Genomic DNA, 21,292 nt, shown 5'->3' on the forward strand with positions numbered 1-21,292 from the left:
CCGATGCTGACTCCTGAGGGGCCCTCATGAATGTTAGGACATTCAGATTCTCAGGAAGCTCCAAGCAAAGCTGTTGTCAAAGATGTGCCCAAGAAGAGTACCTCCAAAAGTAAACAAGCAGAGGGTAGACAAGACAGTTATAGAGGTCTCCTGAGTAAAGTATATAGGACTGAGATGGTGAATGCAGAAGAGGAGTAACAGCCTGGGGGCTCCCGGACAACCAAGAAACAGGTTGTTTAAAATCCTGGCATCAGGCAGTACCTCAAAGCAAATTGCAAACGATGTCATTGGCTGAGCCCTGGGTATCCTGCCTCTGAAACAATGCCACTGTGTAGGAAAAACAGCCCATGTTTGGATCCATATTCAACCAATGCTGGGCTCTGTAACTGATACAGTTTTTAAACTCCCATGGGCTTCAAAAATCAGGGGACTGAATTAAAACTTTTTCACAAAGTCCCTATAAGTCCCTTATAGATCTAACTCTAGGATCTATAATCCCTATACACAAAAGAGAACATATTATAGGAGAAGAAAACAGTTATCAGCAGGTCATTCCAAAACATGCTGGAAGAAACTAAATAAAGCAAAAAGTCTTGATTTCTGATCTTGTATCTATGACTTCTCATTTTTTTCCATTTTGGGACTAAATTGTGGTTTAAGTAGTTAAGCCAAATGAATAGAAGCGAAACCAATACACTGCACACCAGCAGCATTCTTATTTTTGTGGAGAAAGGAAACAAATATGTGCTATTTGATCGTGCAAGAAAGATAAATCTACAAAGCTTCCACAGACAAAGCCCATTAAATCAATAGAGGTTCTGCCCAGTGCCCAGGGAAACCCATCAAGAGAAGCCAAATTATTTCTTTAAAAAAAAAAAAAGCCATCAGCTTAACATTACAAATCATTTGCTGTTCTCAAGAGAATTGCCTAGTATTGCAAAACTTGATAATTACTGATTCATGACTGATTTAGGAAAAACATCGGCTTAAGTAATCAGGCCAGAGTACTGCTGCTGACCGCAAGGCTGGCAGGAAACCTAGCCTTTCTTTCATCATTTCTTTCATGAATGTTTAACATTTAACAAAATTTAGCTTTTAGCATATCACCAGTGGTTTGATTTTTTCAAAAACCTGGGAATACAGAACATACCAGTTATGTATTATCAAGCACCTAGCTTTTCTCTAACTTTTCTTCAAGTATCACTAACCAGAAATGCAGTGAATTATGAGAAAGTGATTCAGAAATCAGACTTGACATGGACTCTTTGCTATAAAATGGTAGATCTCAGGCTCTTTGAAAGAACTCTACAAACACTATAAACTGACAGTACATTCTGCATAAAATAGCAGGAAGAATTTAATTAATGTTCTGAGCCAATCCAACACGCCACAGGCTACACATGCCTACATTAGGACAATACACAAAACTCTCATGTAAGCTTTGCTAAACAGTCACTTCACGTGGCCAGCAGAAAACAAGTATATCAGAAAATGTTCATCTGTACATGCCCCTGGGAAGATATTTTCTATAAGGATACGTGAATATCGTATCTGCATAAAGAAAACTATTTCCTCTCTGTTGGAATTGTTTTTCTGCTTAAAATTAAGACATTAAGAATATTTTCTTATTCTAGAGAGGAATTACAGAGAAATGTTGTCCTACAGATTCAGAAACTGCCTCTAATACCATAACAAATTTTCTTTTCAGATCTTTTATTTTTTCTCTAAGATTCTGCTTTCAAGCAAACATGCTTTTGTTAGTAAAAGCCAGATTCTTGTCACCTTAGTTTCTACTAACAGTCTTCTCTTTCTCTCTCTCTCTCTCTCGCTACATATATATATATATATATACACACACATACACAGAATAATTTTATATATTTTGTAGTATATATCTATTTTGTAATATATAGATAGATATATATGACAAAAATATCCAAATTGTAGGTCTCTTCACTAAGAAGACCTACATCATCAATGTTCTTGCAGGAAAAAAGTCAAGTATTTAAAGAACAGAAAATTTAAGTAAGCATTTAAGGGCAGTGGTAAAACAAGTACTTATAAACTGCTGATGTGCAATTTGGTATAGAACCCTATATAAGCAAATTGACAATATATATTAAGGTGTAAAATGATTATACCCCAGATCCAAAAATTCCACTTTGAAGGAGATATTATTTTAAATACAACTACAATAGGAAAAATTTTATGCACAAAGATATTTACTGCAGCATTATTTTTAATAGAAAAACAGAGAAACAGCATTTATGTTGAACAGTAGGAAAATGATTAAGGAAAAAAATTATACAATCTCTCAAAGATTACTATGTAGCCATGAGAAATACCTATGAACACTGGTAATAACATTAAAATGCTTAAAATATTTAAAAAACAGAAAACAAGCCAATATTATAGATACACATACATATATAAAAATGTTTGCTGATAAAAATAAACAAAAGAAAACCCTTCATGTAAAAAATAGATGAAAGGAAATATTGGATGCTTTTTTTCTCCTCTTACTTTTTCCGTATTTTCTAAATTTTCTTCAATAAGCTCCTTAAGGAAACATTTTGAGTAAAACAAGAGGAATTCCAAACAGATATGGATTAGAATTGATGCTTAATATTCCTGACCAAAATTATACTAGGTCTGAGAGAGGGCAAATTTGAAGAAATTTTTGTGGCATTACTGTTTATTGAATTAATTCATAATTCATTCATTCAATGAATAGTTATATAAATTGTCTGAGGGAGAGCGGGAGGGAATCATAGAAGTCATTGTTAACCCAAGAAAATCATCTAGTCTGCATTATTCAGCAGCAGGAAGAATGAACCCTAGGGGGACTGAAATGTAATTTAAGAATTGAAATAATACAGCAGCAGAGAAGTCATACGAAAAGAAACTTCGAACAAGGCAGAGAAGATCAGAAATGTTAGTACTGCAGAGATGCACTGAGGTCAAGGAAAACAAGGAGAAACAAAAAGGGACAGGAGTTAACAAGTTAAAGACTACTTGGGAAACTAAAGCTAGAAATCAAGTCCTGGAGGGTGAGTGGTGAGGAACTGGAGGCAGTGGGTGCAGAGGGAGATGAGAAGGCAGCAGATTAGACCCAGGGTCATTTGCTTCATCCTTTGCAGAACAGGAGATATGGGCGTGAGTTTGGAATCAAGAGGGGGAAAGAGACAGAAGATTGGAGATGTGGAAACAGCCCAGAACCATCCTGTCCCCTGCACGCCCCCAACCATCAGAGGCTGCCCATGTACCATATATGGCTGTGCCTGGCACGGAAGTGCACCTCAGCTGGCTCTAAACATCTTTGAGACTTTATCTCTAAACCATGCCTCACCACAAGTCATCTCTCCTAATCAAGCCATTCTTGTGCTACTCCCCACCTGCACACACATAGCCTTCTCTAACTCTGGGAATGTTCCTCCTCTGCCCCTTTCTCACGTCCTCTTTTCCTGCTATCCTTAACTGTCAGATTCCAGGGCTCATCCGTGGTCCTTGTATTAATCTTCTAGGGCTGCCATAACAAAATACCACAACCTGGGTGGCCTAAAACAACAGACATATTCTCTCACAATTCTGGAGGCTAAAAGTCTAAAATCAAGGTATGGCAGAGCCATGCTGTCTCAGAAGGCCATAAGGAGGGTCTTTCCTTGCTTCCTCTTACCTTTTTGGAGGTCCTGGAAATCCTTTGTGTTCCTTAGTTTATACATGCATTACTTCAATCTCTGCCTCTATCTTCACATGGCTTTCTCCATTGTGTGTCTGTATCTCTGTTTTCTCTTCTCACAAGGACACTAGGCATTGGATTAGGGCCCACCCTAATGCAGTATGACCTAATTTTAACTTAACTAATTACAACCGCAGAGACCCAATTCCAAATAAGGTGACAGGATATGAGGGCGATCAGGCCGCAACATCTGTCACCCCATTGATCACCAGGGCTGATTCGGCTGATCTGCCTGGTTAGGCAGGTGTCCCCTTCCTCCCACAACTCCATGTGCATCCCTCCAGAAGCTGTGCACTCGGGGGAAGAGGACGACCATCTGGATAGAGGAGGACAGGTCTTTGGTCAAGGATATACAAGTAGCTGCATTCCCCTGCTAGAACCTCCAAACAACCCCAGATAAGGTAAGAATCTCAGGTTCTGGGTAGACATAAAATCAGGGGTTGGCGGGGGCGGAACTCTTCAACTCAGTACAGTCCTCATCCAGCCCCAGAGAATGGCCATTCCCCTGTGGTCTCATCTGCTCCCAGTCCATCTATTCTCTGCTTGTTACTATGAAATCTGAATCCCTGGCCTCGAGCTCAATGCCACTCTTTAGAGCCATGCTTCCCACTGCCCGCTGGACATAGTTGATTCAGAAATCCACAGGCCCTTTAAACAAAACAGCCACTTCCAAAAGAGAGTCCAAATCCCATCATGGCTCCTGTGTTTTCTATTTTAATTCATAACAAATCTATCTGGCCTCCCAAGTTAAGAAGCCTTGGCATTATCTTCAACTTTCTCTTCTTCCTATTCCCCTCCTACCACATCTGATCAGAAAAATAGTCCCTGTGGATTCTATCTCACGAACCTCACTCAAATTTGACCTCTTCTTTCCACTTCCATTGCTAAGGCTTTAGTTTGCTCTCAACCTTTCCTGGTTTGCTTTCCAACCTTCTAAGGAAAGGTTGCCTATATAGGCAACACAAAGGCTCAATTCAGTAAAATACAGCACACCTATGTGCTAGGTGCTGGACATACCAAGAGGAATTCAACACAATCTTGCCCTTGTGTAGCCCTCAGCCTCTTATCTGGTCTCCCTGCCACTAGGCTTAAATGTATTTTCTTGTCAGAAAACAAATCTTATAATGTCATGCTGTGGCTTCCAATTCTCTTTTCACTCTCTTTTTCCTACAAGGTGAAATGCAAATCCTTCTACAGTCATGGAAGATGTTTCACAGTCTGCTTCCCCCTGTGCCACACCCTTCTCATCCAGTACTTCATCTCTGCCATGGTGGGCTTCTTGTTCTTTCCAGATTTATTCCTGGGAGCAGTGTTTTCATTTATCCAAAGAGCCTTTTCTCCCTTCGTGCCCTGGGAAGCTCCTACCTACCTTTAAAGTGCTGCCCAAATGACCTGTCCTTTCTTACCTCTTATCAGAATCCAACAGAGTTCCTCCACACTCCGTGCCCCTATAAGACTTTGTTCAAATCCCTGTATAATCACATTTGCCAGATTGTTGAAATTTATCTTTTTCACTGTGTGTCTCCATCACTAGACCAGGAGCTCACAGAGGACCAGTACCAGGCAGCATTCATGTATCTCAGTCTGAATGAATGAAATTATGAATGCACCCTGCTCTCTGTGTCTTAATCCTACCCAAGGTTTCAGGCCTGGCTCAGTCCCAAGCCCCTTCCCTGGACTTTCTCAGTCACTCACTCCAGGTTATGAGTGTCTCCCTTCTCTGAAATGACCACAGTACTTACTCTACGTATCACCAGCTTGATGCTTACAACATGGTACTTTGTGTGACTGAATGTCCCAGTCTTCCCTTCTGATACACTTCAAAGTTTCTTTTCCAAACTTAGTCCAATAATTTGCACCATAGTAGATGCTCTGTGAATATTTGCTAATTGGTTTTTCAGTTTGGCAATAAGGGGGTAGAGTCCTAAAGAAAATGAGAAAGGGTGAGTCCCAGGACAGGTGGTAGTTTGGGCTATAGAACAGGTAGAGTATATTTTCTCCCATGAAACTAAAAGGAAGGGAAGAAAATTATAGGAAAATTATAGAGGAGAATACAAAAGTCCAAATTAGGATAGCCTTGGTCTTATTTTAAAAATAAGCATGGAAAAACAGTATGTCGATTTAAGTATGCTACATAAATCTTAAATACAGCAAAATAAAAACAAATCAACATTTACCATCTACAGCTAGAAAAAGAGAAGGCAAGAGTGTGCGTAGTTTATATAAAATGGAACACATCATGTACACACTTTATGTAAACTTGCCTCTACATGCTTATTGGAAAAGATGTGAGTAAAAGAACTGTAAAGTGTAGGCAATTCTTCCCTCCGGTCCACTGAAGGAGCATTCACTCCCCATGTGCCCCTCGTAGTCTAAGCAGCTCCTGATGCTGATAAAGCCAAGCCCACTTCTTTAGTGATCTGTGTCTATAGCAAAGGAAAAACTAACTGTACGGCACTTGCAGAGAGAGAGTGTTAGTATCTAATGTAGCACATATTTGTGATGGGATATACTAAAATTTATGAGCAGTTTAAAAAAGGATATTGACTTTGCATAATTTTCATATTGTATATTGACTTTAGTACCAAACCCCTAAGTAAGATGTGACTCCACTGTGTAAGTCAACTGGCCTCTACTGATACGTAACCCCCATTAGGAACTCTTATAGTATTTGCTATTTATACTACTCATTTTGGCATTTAGTTGTATGTTTAACTGCTGGAAGTTCAGGTGTAAATATGCTCTTGTTATCTAGACTATAAGTTCATGTTATCTAGACTGTAAGTTGGTGACTGTAACCACATCTTAAGCTTTTATATCCCACAGTGTGTATGGCACAATGCCAAAGACCAAACAAAAGTTCTTAATTACTGAAAGGCCATTTTATCAATGTCACTTTCTCTCTAATCAAACTCTGAATCTAAAAAATTACTAAACATGTCTTATATTCTCTGTTATGCTTTCTAGGGTCCATTTTTAAGGAAGAGGCCCTTGTTTAACTCAAAGTTACTCCTTAAATATTAAATAATTGGCTGTTATCATATTCAATTAGGGAGGCATGCAGAGGTTCAGTACAAAGAGTAATTTAAAAAGTTATTGTCATCAGCATTTTTCTAGAAAGATAATAAAAATCACTTGGGAAACAAGCCTGCCTTTATTGGTGGCCTGGGAAGAAACATCAAATCAAGCTAAGACCCACCCACTCCTTTAGAGAAAATATAAAACATGAGAGTAAAATCTCCATGGAATAATCAACGAAATACAGATATTTGAGAAGATGAATCAGGATTTCTTCAGGTTTAAATAAATTATCATGTATCATCTCTAATTTAAAAACAACATTTTTAAAGTAAAATGAGCCTTTCATTGCTGATTCCTAGCATACTATTTCCTTAAATCCTTTCATTTCATTAATATAACTCAGTTCACAGTGCAGTGGGGATCAGATGAAGATTGAGCAATTACTGAATGTCATGGGATTATAAAGATAAGCTATTTGGATAATTTAAGCTAAAAAAAAAAAAAAAAAAAAAACTCTCCTTTATCTCCAGGGTGGGTTTGGGAACTTTGGTTATTCACTGAATTTGGCCAGCCTACATTTTATATTACCAGAAAAAACATTCTAAATGTGCTTCCAACATTAGAAAATTATTTCTGTTTTCAACATGTTCTGTGATGAAGAGATGTAAGATTAAATATCATCCCAGTTAAAAGTAAGTTGCTGCCATTTTTACTTTATTGGTCAGCTAGCTCCTTTTAACTCTTGAGTCAAAGTTTGGGGCATTAAAACAAATAAATTCACTGTTTTTTCAAGCATAAATGATATGCAATAAGCCTCAGAGAACAGAGGTTACTCACTCTGGTTATGTTTTACTTTCTTGCAAACACATACTCATGCTCAATTGAACTGCCTCCAAGTGATTTTTAAGCATTAAAGGTGAACACAGCCCTCATTTTTCAGGGATATTTTGGGCAGCTGTTGTAAAACAAAATGCAAATCATTTTTTAAAAAAACCTGATGTTAAATTAAAAAGCACTAATCAAGAAATTACCCAAAGTTTAAGCTCACATAAAAACCACCTAAAATGAATGATGGGTAAATGCCTTGTAACATTGAACAGGAAAAACATTTAGAACTCTTGACAATGGGTTCAAATGTCCTGACCTGTTGGACAAACTCCCCTTTCCACATCTTTCCTAGATTCCATCAGATCCTGTTTTTCTCTCTATAATAAACTGTCATTTATCTAGAATGCAATCAAGCAGAAAGTTAAAATAAACAGGGTGGTGTTTTCCTATGCTCCCTTTTCCGTTAATTTGCAGGTGTTTATTGAATGCCTACTATGTTCCCAACACTGTGTTGGACACTGGGCATATGAAAAATGTTGCAACTGTTGCTTAGAATTCTAGAATTCTCAGAATTCTTAGAATTCTCTTTAATGAGGAAAGAATAACAAGCAAACAAGCTTTCAGAAATGTAGTCCATAAAGCAACTTCTAATACGTCTGTAAAAGCAATCCTGTTTCCATCCAACCTCTAACTGCCTTGTTCACCTATAATTACCAGGCTGAGCAGTAACAGTCAAAGCTCTCTGACTGTAAGTGGAAAATACTATAAAATCCAGAAGTTCCAAAGAGGGTCGAGTCTCTTCCATACAGTTTTAGTTTCAAATGTATTTCTATTTTTTGACTTTGTTAATGTGATTAATCATTCATATGTTCTATTAATAAAACTAACCTGTTCTCCCACATTATACATAAATAAGGATTGAAGTCTCTTCCTATTCAATGCAAGGCCCAGCATGGAGTTTCAAAGGATCAACAAATAATTTTTGAATGATAGAGATTATGTCCATAATGCAAAACCCACATTATTCTTACATGGATCTGTGGCAATGTAAGCTACAAGTTTCAATTAGAAGTTAAATTTTACTTCTCAGTACAGTGAATTTCTATTTTGCATGGAAATAATTCCATGGGTAAAGGGAAACTTGACAAAAAAGCACAAATTTAATCTATGAGGAAGGGCATAATAATATTCCATAGGGGTTATCCATGCACCTCTGTCTCCATCTTCATAGCCCTCATTCCTGGGAAAATAAGAAAGTCCAATTTTCCCCATCCAAATTAATACATATCTGTTTCTAATTCTCTACTAGACCACCAATAATTATGTCATATGGGTAAATTCAATATATACAAGATTCCGATTTTACGAAAACAAAAAACATGGAGTCAGCAAAAAATCTTTTGCTCTCCAGAGTCTCCTATTTTAATGTTCCATTTTATAGTATACTGGACATTTTTTAGAAAAAAAATTTTCTGTTGGAGACACTGGTGAATAAACCAAGGAATTAAAAGTCCACCCTCTTCCAAAGAATACAAAGGACATCAACACACTTTTAAAAAACACAAAATCATTCATTTTCACAATTGGTTTTCCACATTTTGCATCTAACAAGTATGCTTGTAACTTCGATTAAAACACAATCCTTTTCATTACTAGTTATACCTTTAGCCATTATCATTTTATATTTCTATTTTTTAACAAATTACCTAGATGTTGGGACAACAAGTTAACTATCTGAGAAAATAAAATAAAATTAGATTCCTACTTTTCACGTTTCATCGAGATTAACTCCAAATGAACTAAACATTTAAACACTTAAAACGTAAAACCATGCAACTACAATAGGAAAATATATGTGAACATTTGGATATTCTTGAAGTGGAGCAGGACCTCCCAAGCTTAACAATGAAAACAAAATTCATAAAAGAAAATACTGATACACCTGACTACCTCAAAATTTTAAATTTTTAGGTTTATAATTCTAACAATATGGTGTATCCCAAGGAATTTTTCTGTACAGGATACCTAAAAATTCTGAACAAAACATTTTTTAAAACCTTTTAGAAGCATAGCTTAGATGGCAAGAAAATAAAGGAATTTGCAGAAGCAAAAATGATTTAAAAGCTAGAATCCAAAAAGGTAACCAAGCACTCAACAGCACAGTTGCCTGGAGGCATTTGCAGAAATCTGTGATTTCTTACAGTTTGGAGATTTCAATTTTAATGAGGAATAGGAAACAGGACCAACCAAAAACAGAAATTAAGATCAAGACATTTCCACAAAGCTGAAATAATGAAAGGAGATATTCTCAATGGAAAAGGTAAACTAAACAAACAAAACAAAACTATCCCACTGACTCACAAAGCAAGGGCTCTGGATTCCGGTTTCTGCATAAAGGAAAAAAAGAAGAGAATTCCTAAGAGCTCACAGTCTCAGGCAAACTTTCATTTTGGTTTGGTAACAGGACTCAAATTATCTATGCAGAGGAAAATAAAAGATTACAGACTAAAGTAGCTCTTGATTTCATTTCCATTTGGCTTGCAGAAGCAAATTTAAACTCTTTCTATAGAAGGTAACTTTAACCCAGGCCTCAGATTTCCCACAGATAGAGTTCCAATGATTATGAGCTCACAAATAAAAATCACAAAACAAATAAGGAAACAAGCCACTATGAACAAGAGTTAGCAGAATAATTATGCAATTCAATCGGACTCACAAAAATTGCTGGTATTGGAATTATCAGATATTATATTTAAAAATACATGAGTTTAGTGTGTTTACAGAAAACAATACTGAAAATGATGAAGAAACAAGGGAGTATAAAAAAACAGACAGTCGTGAAAAAGACAAAACGTTCAACTGGAAACTATCGTAATATTAGAAACTTAATTGTCAAGCTAATCTTCAAGTTAGAGCTGAAGAGAGAACCCATGAGTTAGTAGATAAATCTGAGTACCCATATGCAGCAACAAGAATCAAAGATTGACATATAAAAGAGACGTCAAGAGACTTGGAGTAGAGAGTCAGAAGAGAGAGACATATTTAATAGGATAGTCAAAGATAACAAAGCAAATGAGGAGATGCAAGAGAGTAGAAAGGAATAAATCTTCAGATTCAGAATTATAACAATGCCAAAAAGGAAAAATGAAAATAAATCCACACCTAGAGACATCACGAGAAATTACAACATACCTGAGTTCAAGAGATCTTAAAAGAAGCCAGAGAGAAAAGAGAGATTATCTACAAACGAACAATTATTAATAAAATGATTGCTGACATCTTAGATCAACCATGAAAGCCAGAAGATTGTGGGGTAACACTTTCAACATGCCAAATCACAATAACTCTCAATTTGGAATCTTATATCCAACAAAAGTATCTTTCAAGATAAGCATGATGAAGACATTTTCAGACAAGCAAAAAGGGAGAGTTTACCACCCACATATCCTTTCTAAAGGAACTTCTAATGGAAACATTATAGAACAAAGAAAGATCTGAAATTCAGAAGGAAATACCAAGAGAGAATATACTAAACATGTGGATGAAGTTAATAAACATTAACTGCAAGGACAACAATGTCTAAATTGTGGGATTTTAGAAAGACAGAACAAATATAAAACAACAGTAAAGGAGATGGTTATCAAAATTAAAGTGTTCTAAGGTCCTGAAGATAGTGATGTCCTTTGAATATTTTTAAGCTAAATATGCATAATAAAAATTTTAAGATAACCACAAAATTAATAGAAACAGTAGGTACAACTAAAAACTAGAAGAGGAAAAAGTAGAATGTAAAAAACAGCATAATAACAAACCAATATGAAAGAAGGGGAAAAAAAAAGCGAAGAGAAAATGAAAATTAAGATGGTAGCAATGAATTCAAAAGCAACAGTAATCACTATAAATGAAAATGACGGAACACTCTCCTTCAAAGAATATACCAGACATGAGGGAAAAAAGACTACAAATTGGCCGGGTGCGGTGGCTGATGCCTGTAATCCCGGCACTTTGGGAGGCCAAGGCGGGCAGATCACCAGGTCAGGAGATCAAGACCATCCTGGCTAACACGGTGAAACCTCGTCTCTACTAAAAAAAATACAAAGTTAGCTGGGCATGGTGGCAGGTGCCTGTAGTCTCAGCTACTTGGGAGGCTGAGGCAGGAGAATGGCGTGAACCCAGGAGGCGGAGTTTGCAGTGAGCCGAGATCATGCCACTGCACTCCAGCATGGGCAACAGACCAAGACTCCATCTCAAAAAAGAAAAAAAAAGACTACAAATTGAGTTCAGTGTCTACTGCTCAGGTGATGGGTGCACCAAAATCTCACAAATCACCACTGAAGAACTTACTCATGTAACCACATACCACCTGTTCCCCCAAAAACCTATGGAAATAAAACATTTTTAAAAAAAAGAACATATCAGACAAATACTAACCAAAGAAAACCAAAAGAATTGAGTCATTGCTATATAATAAGAGAGACAATTGGTTTTTATACAGGAAAAAATGAAATTGGATCAATACCTGTATCAGATAACTATTGTTACAAAACAAAACCACCTCAAACTCAGTGGTTTAAAGCAGCAATGGTTTATTATCACAGAAAACTCTACAAGTGACCTGGTTTTCAGTGGAAATTGGGCTTAGCTTAGGCTGTGTGGCCGGTATAGCTCACCCCCTGGGCCTAGTGGACTAGCTCAGACATATTCTTCTCTGAGCAATGGAAGAAGCAGAAACACACAAGGCCTCTTAAGTCCTGGGCTTGGAACTCATGTCTTTCTTGTCACTCTCTTAGCCAAGAAAAGCCATGTGACTAAAGCCAAGAGCTAGGGAAGTATCATCTAACTTTACAGGAGAAATTTGAAACCATATGCCAGAGGATATGGTTACAGGGAGGGGTAACAAATCGGGATCAATAATACAACTACCACAGCATGTGAAACCATGTACAAAAATTGCAGATGTGTAACTGCAATTAAATAATACAAAATAAATAAATGTGAAAGACAAAATTTTACATCTTTCAGGAACAAACAGAAGAATATCTTTTATCCTCAGGGTGGAAAAGGCTTTAAAAAATAAATCAAAAGCACAACTCATGAAGTAAAGCTTGATAAATTAAAGAACGACATCAAAAGATATCAAAGGAAATGGAAAAAATAAGTCATAAACTGAGAGATGGCATTTTCTGTCTTTTGTGGGGTGGTGTGTGTGTGTGTGTATGAGAGAGAGAGAGAGAGAGAGAAAGAGAGAGAGAGAGAATCTTGCTCTGTTGCCCAGTCTGAAGTGCAGTGGGAGTGATCACAGCTCATTGCAGCTTCAACCTCCCAGGCTCAAGTGATTCTCTGACTTCAGCCTCTCGAGTAGCAGGGACCACACCCAGCTAATTTTTACATTTTTTGTAGAGATATTTTTATGTTGCCCAGACTGGTCTCAATCTCTTGGGCTCAAGTGATCCTCCTACTTTGGTCTCCCAAAATGCTGGGATTACAGGTATGAGCCACTACGCCTGGCCAGATGGCATTTTCACACATAAAACTGACTTAGGATTAGTGTCCAGAATTTATGAAGAATACTTTGGAATCAGAAAAGCAAAGGAAAAACAAACAACCCAATAACAAAGTGGTCCAAAGACATGAAAAGACATTTATCAGAGGACCAATAAATAGATGAAAAAGATGCTTGCCTAATCAGTAATCAGAAAAATGCAAAGTAAAACCACCATGAGCTAGCTTTACAGCCACCACTGATTTTAAAGTCCGAAAGTATCAAACATTAACAATAACGTGAAACAACAAGAACTCTTAAACACTGCTGGTGTGGGTATAAAATGATACAAGCCCTTTGGAAAACAATTTGGCTATTTTTAAAGAAGAAAATATGCATCTCTTATGAGCCAGCAATTCTAATCCAGGAATACATCTTTTGCACATATGTACAAGAAAGTTTATTGTCGCATTTTTGTAATAAAAGAAACTGGAAACAACAGAATGAAAAGTGATATGACCATAGAGCATAATAGCATGCATGCATTAAAAGGATGGATGCATCAACATGGATGATACTGAAAGGGTAATGAATTTCCAAAAGAAAAAGGAAGTCACAAAAGAATTTGTAAGATATGATTCTAATTACATATATAGTTCAAAAATGAATAAAATTAAATAAGACATTGTTTAGGAATTATCTATATGTGGTTTCTAAAACTACAAAGAAAATAAGAACAAAATCCAAAACATCCATTATCTCTGGAGAGAAGAGGAAATGCGATATAATAGGAGTTCATACAGTCTTCAAAGTTTTGAAAATGTAGTATTCCTAAACTGGAATGTGAGTATAGGGTTACTTGTGTTATTATTATTCAAAGCGTTCATGTATGTTATTTATATAGTCTTTTGTATAATTTATATATTTAATTTTAAGGTAAATGTTAAAAGTTTAAGCTGTATATAAAAATATTACAAACATTAAGACTAATGAAAAACTGAAAAATTTTTGTATGATGTCTAATAAAGAGTTGTTACTTTTTAAAATTCTACAAATAGATTCAATAGAAAAGTAGGCTAAACACTGAAAAAGATAATCCTTCACAATTACAGATATACAAATAAATATATGAAAAGGCATTCAACCTAGTAACTAATAGAAATCAGAGCAACCATGTATATGAGTATGAGTGATGAGTATGAGTGAAAATGGCTCTTGCCATTTTCAACTGTGAGAATATCTTAAAAAGAAGAGTATGGAATGAATGATCACTCATACTCAGGAGGAGGGATTATCCATGGGTGCAGTATTTCTGGGGAACAATTTGGTGAGATAGCTAACCTCCTGCCTTGGCCTCCCAAAGTGCCGAGATTACAAACGTGAGCCACCATGCCTGGCCTCCACTTTAAAAATGTATATATTTATATGGATAAATAGAAAGATATTAAAGGATGTATTTCAGAATGTTCACACTTGTTACCTCTGGATGGTGAGATTTGAGATGATTTTAACTTATATCTTTTGGCTTGTCATCATCTTTGGCATAATCATGTATAAAGAATAACTTTTATGATGTTAAATATAGTACTTAGGAAAATAACATTGTGTGTAAAAAGCACCAGAAAATACAACTTTATAAAACTTCACACTTGTCTTTATGGTGAATCTGGCACTTTTCAAAGGGAAGGCCTTCAGGCTCAAGAAGGATTGTGGAATTTCAGAATAACTACAAAATATAATGAAGGTTACCAATGAAATGATTTTTAAATGCCTTAGCATCGTATGGCCACAGATTGAATATAAAGGAGCCAAGAAGTCATAAAAATTAAAATTCACTATCAGGGAAACAATCAGAAACTCTGCAGAAATTTAGCAAATTAAGAAAAAGTTATCTAGAGTTCAATGATGGCATGTATTAAATATGAACACCCTAAATATAGAATGAGGAATAATTCTAAGTTATAAATTGGTTATGCCTTGTGCTTCCATAATGGAAGTCTGATGTATCCCTTGATAAGACACTGTTAATAGTGTAATGAGGAGAAAAACAGAAGGAACCTAAGAGGCTAGGGAGATTAGTAATAGGACCTATGGACTTTCACTACCAGTTTATTGTTTGGAATTTAGCCTAGATCAACAATGACTTAGAATTATAGCCTGCACTTCATTCCCAGCAGTTGCATGGCCCCCTGCTCAGAGAAAAAATATTCAATCCAAAGAGCTACCTACCAAGGTGGTTCTTCTACCAGTACCCCACAAACACTGTGGAAATAAAAAGGTCAATCCTGACTTTTGCCCATTCTCTAAATAACTACACATATGTGAAAAGAGGAAATGAGGACATGAAACGTTTGGTGTGGGTAGCATAAATTCCAAGCAATACAATCATCCAGTTTTAACTTTTCACACAAGTATTGGTAACTTTTCATAAAACCATTCAATGAAAATGAAACAATTTTCATTCTAAACCATGCTATAATTAGAAGACAAGCCTGGTCAGTTCAAATTCTTTTTTTAGATGTCATTTCAAATTTGATGCCCTATTATAAAAAGTCCAAGATTTATATTGCATTTAAAGCATGGCATAAACTCCCCAATCATTAACTCCCAATAAGTATTCCCACTCACATATTTTATATTTTCGTAGCAAACATTTTCCCAATTGAATTAAAAGTTTTTTTAATCAGATAATGAACAGTCATACTGCAACTTGCTAAAAAACATTCCTTAAAGTAAAAACCCAATTAGTTGAGTCCATTTGACTCATGCTGGTTTTTTATTCAGAGACTGAATTTATGTGGTTGAGACCTGTTCTTTCCTACAGATATGACTTTGAATGGTGATTGAATAATGCAAAGTACACATGGCTAGGATCCCAAAATCTGACTAATTGAGATTATTCCTTATAGAAATTTAAATTCCAGCTGAGAGCATCTCACAGTTCCCAAGGGCCATCACAAACTGTTATTTATCCATGACTAACTAAGGCAAAATTAGAAGGTAGGGCGTTAGGGGGCAGGGATGGGAGGTTATTGGAAGGATAAATCTGTCAGCTATTTAGGGTAAATAAAACATTCAGAAGCCATTATTTCAGCTATAAAATGATTTGGTAAATTTCTAACAGAAGACTTTTTTTCTGGTTATTTACCAAATACAAAGACCTAAAAAGGTATCATAGAATAAGATTATAGAGTGCCCTCAAAAATTCACTGGTTTCGGCCGGGCGCGGTGGCTCAAGCCTGTAATCCCAGCACTTTGGGAGGCCGAGACGGGCGGATCACGAGGTCAGGAGATCGAGACCATCCTGGCTAACACGGTGAAACCCCGTCTCTACTAAAAATACAAAAACTAGCTGGGCGAGGTGGCGGGCGCCTGTGGTCCCAGCTACTCGGGAGGCTGAGGCAGGAGAATGGCGTAAACCCAGGAGGCGGAGCTTGCAGTGAGCTGAGATCTGGCCACTGCACTCCAGTCCGGGCGACAGAGCGAGACTCCGCCTCAAAAAAAAAAAAAAAAAAAAAAAAAAAAAAAAAAAAATTCACTGGTTTCAAACCAATATCCTACCAAACTTCTCAAGAAAACTGTATAATCAGAAAAGAAAAGGAAAAAAGACAAAATCAACTAAACCTACTTAAAAGAAAGATGTTACTAAAACTAAGTCGATTTTGCCTGACCCCAAATGTTGACTTTTTTTTTCTCCAAAAATCAGACCTCAAATTTGAAATGTAAAAATGAACTATGCTTGGAGTATGGAGTGCTCTTTAAAAATAAAGTATTGCTGGGAGAAATTGGGAGTGGGGAGTTTAACAGTCTTGAAAAGGTCTGTAACAAACAACTAAACCCTTTCCAGTCTTCTAGAAAGCATTCTGAAGACCAGGGACCAGCCTGAAAATACAATCACCACACAAGGATTCAATTAAACATACCCTTGGTTCTATAGAATAACATGACTCCATTTGGGCAATATAAATATTTTGATGGCTAGGCAAAAAATGGGATGAGCTATTCTTCAGATACTCATGGATGGCTTTAGAATAAATGAGATTCCTACTCTGGTTATGTCTATCACAAGCCCTCCTCACACTGAGTATTTCAGTGACAAAATCAGTCTTAGGCTGTTTGTGTGACAACAGGTATCTGGGTCATATAAAAAACTACTCAAGGGGATTTTTATTGAACGTTTTGTGTTTCTTTTTCCCATTACCATAGGTAATTTGGCCCCATTTCTTTCATTTTATTTTCCCTGTACCCTTCCTTTCTTAAAAAGTTCATTTCTTGGTAATCATTCAAATCTACTAACGAGATTCTGATTATGGACAACCAGTGGATTTTGGGGTTGTCTGATGCCCTTTTGGGTAGAAAACAACAAAACCCCTCTGGTATAAAAAAGTAATCTAAAATGTGCCAATGTAATAAGTTGTCTTTCATATAAGCCAATAATGCCACAGATGGCTCACTCTTAAAGAGAAGTATGTCTGGAGTCCCTTTTCCTGTGTGGTCATGGATATGCCCTGAATCAGCCATGGCCTCTAATAGTTCCCTCTGACCAGAGGCACTTGACTTTAGGTCCATTCTCCATGAAGTTAAGTTTCTTCAGGTATCAAACAGACAACGCTGACCATTTTAACAGTGTATATTTACCATTTGAATAATATTGTACACAGCAAAGTTAAACACATTCTTAACAGGCAGGCTCAGAGTCTCAGTCTACAGGCCTCAGCTTACTTGCCTGTATAATGCAGATAGTAGAAGGCCCCACTTCATAGCATTGCTGTGATTAACTGATGCCTAGCGAACAGTGAGCCTCAAAAATTGTGGGCTCTTCCCAGATAACAAAGCTACGCAACAATAAAATAAATTAGTTGTAGGAATTTCTTCCTTTGTTGGTTTTCAAGAATATTCTCTACTGATTAGCACCTGTTGAAAACTTAAATATGTTTCTCTCTTCAGCAGTCTACGTCTGTTTTCTTAAGTTCAAAGTAGAAGCATTAAATAATTGCATAAGATTCTCTATCCAGGCATTGTCTGTTATAAAGAAATCAGGGCAGACCTAGATATTTATGGGTTTGAAGCATATGCAATTTGGAGGCCCTCTTTACAAAAAAGAATAAGAGATTATAAATACAAAATTAGGTACATACAAGTAAGGGGCCCTGAAGTTTCATTAACTTCATGGTAAATCTACCCCAAAAGCAGTTTTCACATTAGAAGCATCATCTATTAGTTGCATTTTTTTAATGCTTATAACCTGAAAAAAAGATAATTTGTATTAAAAGGTAGGCAACATAGAACCTGCAGCACAAGTAGGCTGCTTTGCATAATATTGTGAAAGTGGAATTGTTGTTAATCAAATAATTTTACATGTATAAAAGAGCCAAAGAAATTCTACAGCCAGTATCTTTTATAATGTCAAAAATTCTTGCATGAAATGAGTTGTCTACTTTCAACAATTAGATTTCTATGACTTTTTTTCTTTGTTCCTGTGTCTATAATCTACTTTTGAGTTCTCTCAATTAGTCACTATGAGACAGAACTTCACGGAAACTTATTTAATCTCATATGCATCATAATTCTTAAATAAAAGACATTAGCCTTGATCATCAAAAGATACTTGATTTTGGAAGAAACATTTTTTATCACCTAATTTTTTTAATAATGGTCTTGGAAAATAAAAGTGGCATCCACTAAGAGAGACATTTACATCTTCTTCAGAAGCGGTCCCTAAACTCTGATTCTGAGCTTATTTATTTCAGGTCAGCATCCTCCATTCTCATGCAGTTAGAAAAATGATTAAAATTAACAAATGATAATAAACTAATACAAACTATTGTGTATGATGGTAGACCTATCATTTGTTATTATAGTCAACCTGTAGTTCCATACCTAATTCTGAATATTTCATGACATACCAACCTTAAATATTTCATTAATCAAACAATTTCTGGACTTGACAACAACCACTATCTTTACTCCATCAATTTTTATTCACTTTTCAACCTGATACAGGCTTGTTTCCACTCCCAGTCCTCCATACACACAAACTGTTCTCTTCAAGGTCAATAGTGACCACTGTTTCTAAATCTAGTCTACACTTTTCAACTGAAAAAAAAATCTCCCTGAAACCCACAAGATCACCCTTTCCTGGATCTTCAACTTCATCCTCCACTATTCCCCTTACTTTGTGCCTACATTTAAACAAAACACAATACAGCACCTATACAGAACCATGCAGGCCAGCTTGCCTAGTTTAGCAAACAAGGGCCTTCATGACCAACTCCAGTTTACTTCTCTGGCCTTAATTCCCGTTTTCCCTTCCTCAATCTCTCTCCTTCTTTCATGATGAACTGCTTATGGATCTCCTGAAGGGTCTCTGCATCTTCATGAAGTCCTTTCCTCCCTTGGCCTGGTTGATGGTTAATACTGAGAGTCAACTTGATTGGATTGAAGGATGCAAAGTATTGTCTCTGGGTGTATTGGTGAGGGTGTTGCCAAAGGAGTCTGACATTTGAGTCAGTGGACTAGGAGAGGCAGACCCACCCTCAATCAGCTGCCAGCACCATCTGATCAGCTGCCATCACGGCTAGGATAAAAGCAGGCAGAGGAATGTGGAAGGACTATACTGGCTAAGTCTTCCGGTCTCCATCATTCTCCCGTGCTAGATGCTTCCTTCCCTCAAACATTGGACTCCATGTTCTTCAGGTTTTGGACTCTTGGACCTACACCAGTGGTTTGCCAGGGGCTCTTGGGCCTTCAGCCACAGACTGAAGGCTGCACTGTCAGCTTCCATACTTTTGAGGTTTTGAGACGCAAACTGGCTTGCTTGCTCCTCAGCTTGCAGAAGGCCTATTGTGGAACTTCACCTTGTGATCCTGTGAGTCAATGCTTCTTAATAAACTCCCTCTCATGTATATGTCTATCCTATTAGTCCTGTCCCTCTAGAGAACGCTGACTAATATGCCTGGATAGCTTGTCCCCTAGGACTCCTCTTAGACGTTCCTCCTTATGGGAAGCAAGCATTCCCTGGACTCCCAACGTTGAGTTGATTACCTCTTCCTTGCACTCTCTGTGTTTGCCCCATCAAATTGAGTTATAATTGCCTGCTCAGATGTTTGATAACCCCTCCAGACTGTAATATCATTAAGAACAAGGTGGTAAACCCTGTGTTTTCCAAATATCTGTAGGAAACTAAAGGCCCAATAAATTTTTAAAAAACAATTGTAAGTATAAGTAAATAACACAAATCCACACAAACAAATCATCCAGATGATTTTACACAGAAATTTGACTAAGTTTTTCTTTTTTTTTTTTTTTTTTTTGAGACGGAGTCTCACTCTGTCGCCCAGGCTGGAGTGCAGTGGCGCAATCTCAGCTCACTGCAAGCTCCGCCTCCCAGGTTCACGCCATTCTCCTGCCTCAGCCTCCCAGTAGCTGGGACTACAGGCACCTGCCACCACGCCCGGCTAATTTTTTTGTATTTTTTTATAGTAGAGATGGGATTTCACCACATTAGCCAGGATGGTCTCGATCTCCTGACCTCGTGATCCGCCTGCCTCGGCCTCCTAAAGTGCTGAGATTACAGGCGTGAGCCACCGCGCCCGGCCCTAAGTTTTAATTTCTACTCATAAAATTCAATTACAACAACCAAAATATATTTAACACTTTCAAATAAAATGCATTAGCAGTGAGCCAGCACATAATCACCTAATTAATTCCGATTATCAAATTAAAAAGTGGTATCTCTGCATAGCAGTAAAACCAATAGTTTAATCTACATGACTGCCCATAAATAGTTTGACTATTAGGTTTTCTTTTTCACAGAATTTACTGACTTAATAAGCTACTTGAAGGTCATATAGTCATTGGCTTTATAATGATTTTATAATTTAGGAACGGCCTCTTAATCAGTTTCAAATCTATAACTCAGAGCTTTCTCATGTAAACCTTATTTCCACAAATTGGAGGCTAGTCAGACTTAATGCATTACTGCTTACAAATAGTATTGGAAATACAAGTTCATTTTAGTTTGCAAAGGACTTCTGCATATGGGTGTGTCTTAAACATTCTCTGTGTTTTAAAATCTCACCATTGTCCAAATGAAATAGGGACTCAAAAGAATAAGACACATTTGGAAATATGCACTTCAAGAAATCTAACTGGAAAGACTAGGCCAGGCATGGTGGCCCACGCCTGCAATCCCAGCCTTTTGGGAGGCCAAGGTGGGCGAA

Source organism: Rhinopithecus roxellana, chromosome 17, assembly GCF_007565055.1.
Source record: "Rhinopithecus roxellana isolate Shanxi Qingling chromosome 17, ASM756505v1, whole genome shotgun sequence".
NCBI classification, from domain to species: Eukaryota; Metazoa; Chordata; class Mammalia; order Primates; family Cercopithecidae; genus Rhinopithecus; species Rhinopithecus roxellana.